The 8,168-nt window shown below is 30.1% G+C and overlaps 1 long non-coding RNA gene across 1 annotated transcript; it reads left to right on the top strand.

Moving 5' to 3' along the window:
• On the top strand, positions 5,487-7,364 carry LOC108663200. Its single transcript, XR_001929217.1, has 2 exons — positions 5,487-5,806; positions 6,999-7,364. It is a non-coding gene; the product is annotated as an uncharacterized LOC108663200 (long non-coding RNA).

Below are 8,168 nucleotides of genomic sequence, written 5' to 3'. Positions count from 1 at the left end.
TTTGTTTGGTCATAGAGCCTACTTTCTGTAGCATGTAGATTATGAGAAATTTAAACACTTTTGGTAGATTATTGGAACTCAAAGTGTTTATGTTTATTTTCTAAATTTTTATTCAAAACATAACACTTTTTTTGCTTTTATCTTGTTTGTTTGGTGTGTCAAAATGATTGACAACAAATTCTTTAAATAGACTTGTAAGTGTCTCTTCTTTAAGGATATAATCATTTTAGTAAGCCAATTCTATATCTTAAACACACATTTACATGTTACACGACATAACTTTAAGATAAATGTATTGTTTCAATAATTACCTTGTGATAGGACAATTATTCATATCATAAGACATAAGCTTTGAGATACAATATGAAAAGATAACATTTTATATCCAAACTTTTGAGTAATGATATTTTTTTAATTGTCTCATAACCTTTTAACTTAGAGGTGTTTTTCTAAATATCACTTTACCATGAAACATAACTTTTTACATAAAAACTAACTTTTCACATAAAAACCACATACAATCTAATAGTTACAGTATGTTACACTATGTGACATAACCTTTCAATTGATGTGACTTTCAAATAGTCACAACTTTTCATGTGAAAAAACATAACTTTTCATTTACAACTTTTCATATGAAAAGACATAACTTTTTATTTTGAAAATACACTGATAATTCCCCACCTTTTTCAAAATTTTCAAATACCAATAATTTTGGGAATCATGTACTTGAATGAAGGTATCTTACAGATTTTAAACTTCACTTAGTGAGTGTGGTTGGTTTTAATCTGAATTAAGTGGTTAACTAGGCATTGAACCGTTCAATGCTTTGCTAACATGTTTATGGCCTTGTGCTTTGCATCCATTCGTAAGTGTTATCAAAGTCAAGCCTTTAACTCCTAGAAGTAGCTAGACTTCCACTCATATAAGTAGCCTTTATTGGAAGTACTTCATAAGTATGGTACTTTAACATATACATGTTATAGATCTATTAAGAACTTTCGTTAACTTTTACTCATTACGGGAAACAAGCACTTACACCTTGGGTTGAGGAAAATAAATTAGTACTCGCAATCAACCATATGGTGAAATGGTTAGTACTCAGGACTTGCAAGTTAGCCATAAGCATCGAGTTGAGCTTCGATCATTGGTGATTTAGTTAATAGGCTTGAGACCCATCCTTTTTGAAGTATTTAATACCAAGTCCTTTTTAAGGCCTTTGGTCAATGGATTTGCCAAATTTTCACTGTATCTAACATAACTTTTAGTGATTATACCATTAGTAATATGTTGTTTTATAATGTTGTATCGAATTCCAATGCATCTATTCTTTCCATTATACATTTGACCATATGGTTTTGACACTGTAGCTTCATTGTCATAATGTATCAAGATTTGTGACATTGGTTTAGGCTATAAATTTTGCCGACTTGGTGGAATATGCTTGACATGATTGTTTCTTAGAATCCTAAGAAACAACATCCCCACCAATTGTAAAAATCCAACTTGTAGTAAAGGTATAATTTGTTTTATTTAAGTTTCGACTAGCATCTGTAAACCTTTTTAGAATTGAAGGAAAACCTGAGTAACAAATGGCATAATTCATCGTACTTTTCAATTACCGTAGAACTCTATAAACAACATACCAATGCTTTTTGCTTGGATTACTTGTAAATCAACTAAGCATCTCAACCACAAAGAACAATGTCTAGCCTTGTACACACCATAGTAGACATTAGACATCCAATTACACCTGCATATTCTAGTTGTGCTATTGGCTTATCTTTGTTGGGTACTAGCCCTAAATTAGAATCATAAGGTGTAGACATTAGTGTATAATGTGACTTACCATACTTCATGACAATCGTTTGAATGTACTGAGATTGAGACAATATTAGGTCATTATTGTCTCTCATTATTTTTATACCAAGAATAACATCCGCTACACCTATATCTTTCATGTCAAAATTCTTAGACAAGTACCTTTTTGTGTGCTCCACTTGTTCCAAATCGGTACTAAAAATTAACATGCCATCTATGTATAGACAAATGATGATACCTTTACCATTATGGAACTCACTATAGAATATTTGTCAGTTTGATTGATCTTGCAGCCATTAGCTAGCACAACTTCATTAAACTTTTAATGCTATTGTTATGGTTCTCGTTTTAATCCATACAAGGACTTTACATATAAATTTGGTAGGGATTCTATTTAAGATACATAAATTTTTTCTGATTACTTTTTCCTAAAAATATTCTAGAAATTAGCTTCACTTATCATACTCCTCATTATATCCTTTACGATTCCATCTTTCAGCTACACCATTCATACTCAAAACTACAAATCATAGTGTATTGGGGCACTATTGCACAAATTTTCTAAAACTTTGGTAAATAGACCTTTTTACTTGTGTCATTTCTACCATAATACTAACCATTCCTACTAGACTTGACAATTTTAAAGGTTTTTTTCCAATTGTTTCTCAACTTTAGTATGAAGATCTTAAATTTATCAAGAGTTTCAAACTTTTCTTTAATTAAAAACACATAATCATAATGAGAAAAATCATCAATGAATACAACAAAGTATTTACGATTGTACATAGTAAGGATATATGGTTCACTTATGTCAATGTAAATGAGTTCTAATAAATTGACATTTCTATTTGACATTTTTCCTTTATCTTGGTCATCTTACCCTTACAATATTCAACACGTCTCTAGGTCATCAAAAATAAGAGTAGGCAAGATGTTATCATTTATCAACCTTTATACCCCTTCCTTGGAGATAAGGTTAAGTCTTTTATGTCACAACATGAAAGTTGTTTCTTTTATGTAAGATATTTTGGCAACTCTTTCAACATGATATGAGTTGACATAAATATTGTTAGGAGCCTATCATAGTCTATATAATGCATAAGTCAAAGAACACAAGTCAATATCTTTTAAATCATTAATTATCTTCTTAATGGAGCCCTTTATTTCAAAACTTAACCAGTAATGTCTGATAAAGAAACTGAAACTAAATTTTTTTTTTATAATTGGGGGAGGGGGGATTCGAACCCGCTTTTTAGGTAGGGGGATAATGCACCAACCAATGAGCCAAATGGTCGGGTGCAACTGAAACTAAATTTAAATAAACTATTTTTACAAATTTGACTTTCACCTCTACTTTGTTGCCACTTGTGACTCTAGACTTATCCTTATTTGTCTTCCTTCTACTTATGAATCTCTTCATTTTTACACTTTTCTAAACAAGTTTTACATATCTCATATTCTTGTTTTTTATGTCCCTTTTTTTCTTGCAAAATAAACATTTATGTTTATTCTTGATCATGAAAACAACTTTAGAATTTCGTAAATCGACAGATTTACCAATTCTATACTTTTATCTTGAAATTTTAAAAACCATTAGATTTAGTGGATCATCTTAACGATGTACTTCTTAACTTCACTTATCCCATCGTACTCATGGAATAAAGTCCTCTTAAAAAAAGTGTCAATTTCAACATTTGATGGCACCACTACCAAAAAATGACTATTACAGATGCAATATCGATGAAATTTGCCGATGAAATCTATTTTGTTGGTATTTCATTGGCAAAATGATGGAGCGAAACTTCAACAGATGGTGCGAAGTTTATTGATGGATATTGTTGAATTTTCTACTCACGCAAGTGTACGTATCACAAAGATAATATACAGATGAGTAGAGTGTCGATCCTACAGATAATTGAATTAATCCTTACAGTTAACTACTAAAATTAACACACCTTAATTTTATCTAAACAATTAAAATTAAAAAGGGAAATTTAAATTAATAACTAATAATGAAAACTAAAACTTAATCTAAAATCTATAAGCAAATTTACTTTATTAAATATGAATGACTACCAGACCTAAGATTATGATATCCCTCAATTCTTCATCTAATTATTGTCTCTCTCTCTCTCTTAACTCAATTTAATAGATTAAGTTGCTAACCTAGAGTCCTAAAATAATTACAAGTCTCTGTTGAGTTTCTTATAAAAATACCTTTCCCAATTAATTTACTGTATGTCTATGCAAATTATATTAAAGAAAGATTCATTAAGTTTGTATTCTAATTTTGGCTACGTATGGCTTATAAGTGTATGTCTACCCTATATGCAAATCAAACCACATAATCCACTAAGTGTATTCGATCATACGCTATTTTATTCAAGGTCTACCTAAATCTCCTTTGTCAATGTTTAATCTAGGTTTCCAATTCAATCTAATTGGTGGCCAGTCAACTATAAGCATTAAGAACAGAATAAAATAAACAACTTAAATCTATCAAATATAAGTAAAAGAGAGATAAATAATTTAGGCTATATATTGAGTTCAATCATAATTTTAGATTAAAAATTTAGTTCCCTATCAAGTCACACATCATCATTGAATAAAATCTAAATATTAAAAACAAAACCAAGAAAATAAGAGAATAAAAGCAAATATAGAAAAACTCAAGAATTGTATTCTTGATCTCCAAATCTCCTTGAATCCTACAAATTCTTCTTAGCTTCAATTACTTTGTGGCTTGACTCGTAGATGTCAATTTCGTGTTTTTCCTTCTCTCTCCTCAAGTCTTCTAAAAGGTTGTTTTTATAGGTTTTAAAGTTAAGCCAAGTCGGGTGAAAAAAAAAATCAATTTCAGCTGGGATGTCCTTATCAGACTATGTAAGTCACAGCCTCGCCCAATTAATTAACAGAAATCGCAATTGCTCTAGGACTACTACAGTATATCAACTTCAACAAGATTTTTGACCATCATAAAAGCTGAACTGGGCAAATTGGTAAACATAAAAGTTGTAGATTTTTCTCTTATCTTTCCAATGGTTTAAGAATCTCTTCATTTGAAGCTCTGTAGAGAAAGTTATGACTGAAATAATAAAATATATGCAGTACAAGTCTGTACCTCGAAATTGCTCTCCTTCTTTTACTAAAATTCTTCTTTCAAACACCTAGAAGAGTACAAATAAATCAATAACAACCTATCTTAACCACATTAACACAAAATTAAGCATAAAATTAACCAAGATTAGATTGATTTACCTAAACTAACTAATTTAAAATAATTAAATAAAATATACTAATTTCTATACATTACTACAAGAACTAAACTAAATTATTATCGAAATTAAGCTCAAATAACTCTGTATCATAGAGTTATCAATGGAACAAATCCATTGGCAATGGCTTTCCTGATGAAATTTATCGACCAATGTACCATTGGAATACCTTGTTAGTAATGTTGTCAAATTGTCGACCGAATTGTTGATGAAAATTTGATCAGTAATCTAATTTAAAAAGATTGTAAGTTTATCGACTAAATTATTGATGAACATTCTGTCGGTAATCCAATTTAAAAAGTTAGTAAGTTTATCGACCAATTTGCTGATAAAATTTCCATTGACATTTAAAAAAAATTTATTGACGAAAAATTATGTTGGCGAGTTTAATTAAAATTCTCGAGCGCCTTTCTTTCCCCCATTTCTCCCAGCTCTCTTTTCCTCTCTCTCATCTCTTTGTCCTTCCCTCCTTCATGCCTACAGCCTTGTTGCACTACCCTTCCATTCGTCTGACCTAACCCTTTCGACCATTCGCCTGTCTAGCTTAGCCCTTCCGCCCCTCCTCCAATTGCTCTACCCAAGGTTGCCGATCGATTTTGCTCTCCCCACGGAGTTACTACCGTTCATTTTTGGTGAAGCTTTAGCCGTTGGATTTCACTGATTTTGTTGCCCATTTTGCTCTCGTTAGTGGTAGTTTCAAAGCCCAGTGGGTAAGCTTTATTTCTACCATGGGATTTTTACATTTAGGGTTTTGATTTCAGATTTTCTATATGTTGATTGTGATGAAAATAATGTTGTTCTTGTAATATGTTGTTGATTAATGGTATTGTGATGGAAATGTTGTTGTTGTAATCAGATATTCAGATTTTCATTAATTGTGATGAAAATGTTAATTCATGGTAATGTGTTTAATCTATTGTTGAGATGTATTCTGTTGAAAATATGATTTTTCCTTAACTATTGGTATTGTTGTGTAATCTGTTGGTATTGTGTGTGCTTTCCTTAGCTTTCACATATGATTTTTAAGGTTTAATTAATTTTGTAAATATAGTAAAATTTATAATTATTTAAATAATTAAGATTTTATGAAATTAATGAAATAATTTAACTAATTATCATATGCAAACAATGTTTTAGTAATTAGCAATTAAGTAATTTAGTAATATTATTAAAATTTAAAAATATTTAAATTAGTGAAGATGTTAATGAGTTAATTAAATAATTTAGTTAAATAAGCAATTAATTAAATTATTAAAATTAGTAAAATTCAAGAAATATTTAAATTAATTAAAGTTTTATTAAATTAATTATAATTTAACTACTCGAATTGAAAAAATGTCTTATTTATTAAGTAATTAATTAAATTAGTAATATTATTTAATTTAAAAAATATTTAAATTAATTAAGGTTTCATTCAATTAATTAAACAATTTGACTACTTGAATTGAACAATGTTTTAGTTATTAGGCAATTAATTAAATTATTAATATTATTTAATTTAAAAAATATTTAAATTAATTATTAAGGTTTAGGATTATAAGTTAAATAAATAATTTAGTTAATTTACTAATGTATTGTGTTATAAGTAATTAAGCAATTAATATAATTAATAATAATATAGAATCAATTAATTCCTGTGTTTAATTTGGTTTTTGTTTTCAATTGATGTTTGTGTTAACATTTGCTAACGGACGATATCATAATATTTTCCTCAGAATGGAACGAGATAGGAGTTGGATGTATTCTTAAGTGGATTCAAGTGGATTTCTTAGGGCAAAATTTGTGAATGGTGTAGATGAATTTATTTCATTTGTTTTCAGTCGACCAAGATATGTGATTGAGAATAAGATTAGATGTCTTTGCTCTCAATGTATGAATAACAAGTTCTTGGTTGTTGAAAAGGTTCGAGAAGACCTATTTCATAAAGGGTTTACCAATGCGTACACAATATGGGATGCATATGATGAATCATTCCATGCCGGCCAATCATTGGCACATTTTTATTGGTGAGTTCAACGAAGTTGTTATTGAAGTCATAGTAGAAAATCCATATGTTGAAATGGTTATGGATACTTTACTATTGAAGTTTTAGTTTAACGGTAAGACTTGAGAGGAACCGATCTTTCTTAAAGATCCAAATCCAAGTGCTGCATTCTTTTTTTTTGTTGTTAAATGATGCCGATGCAACTTTGTGGGTCAAATGTGATAAGAACAAAAAACTATCAACTATGTTCCAATTATTGTATATGGAGTTAGAGTTTAAAATGAGTGAGGCATGCTTTAGTCGTCTAATGCATCTAGTGAAAGAGATGTTGCCATCGGATGAATCATTATCGAAAAACTTCTATAGAATGAAGATACACCTGAAGGAACTTGGGCTCAACTTTTAGAATTCATTCATGTAAGAATAATTGCATGTTGTTTTATAATGAATATTTTGAGTTGTCTTATTGTCCATGTTGTGGTCATCCTCAGTATAAATCGAATAAATCAAAGAGAGAAAAGGATAAGAAAAATTCCTTACAAGATTTCGCGATACTTTCTACTAATCCCAAGATTGCAAAGGCTAGACCTGTCTAGCAAAATTGTAGAAAACATGACATGGCATGCCACACACCAATTTAATGGAGTACTTAGGCATCTTGTTGATGGTGAGGCTTGGTAACATTTTAATCGCACAAATTAGTCTTTTGCCTTTGAGTCTCGTTACGTCAAACTCGGTTTATGTTCAGATGGTTTTAGTCCATTCGGGCCAACAACGAACCGTATTCTATTTGGCCAATAATGCTCACTATCTATAACTTACTTCCGTGGATGTGCATGAAGCAACTGTACATCTTTCTTAGTATGGTCATCTAAGGGAGGACAACTCCAGAGTAGAAAATTGATGTGTTCTTCCAACCTCTGATAGATGAGTCAAAAGCTTTATGGGACGAATGGGTGGTCATTACGATGCCTTTACTTGCCAAAATTTTGTTATACTAGTAGTACTCCATGGACCATTAATGACTTCCTTGCATATGGTATGTTGTCCGGGTGACGCACTCATGGATGTTTATCATGTTTATATTG

The sequence above is a fragment of the Theobroma cacao genome, chromosome 9 (genome assembly GCF_000208745.1).
Source record: "Theobroma cacao cultivar B97-61/B2 chromosome 9, Criollo_cocoa_genome_V2, whole genome shotgun sequence".
Classification (NCBI taxonomy): Eukaryota; Viridiplantae; Streptophyta; class Magnoliopsida; order Malvales; family Malvaceae; genus Theobroma; species Theobroma cacao.
This window is presented reverse-complemented; position numbering and strand designations above follow the sequence as displayed.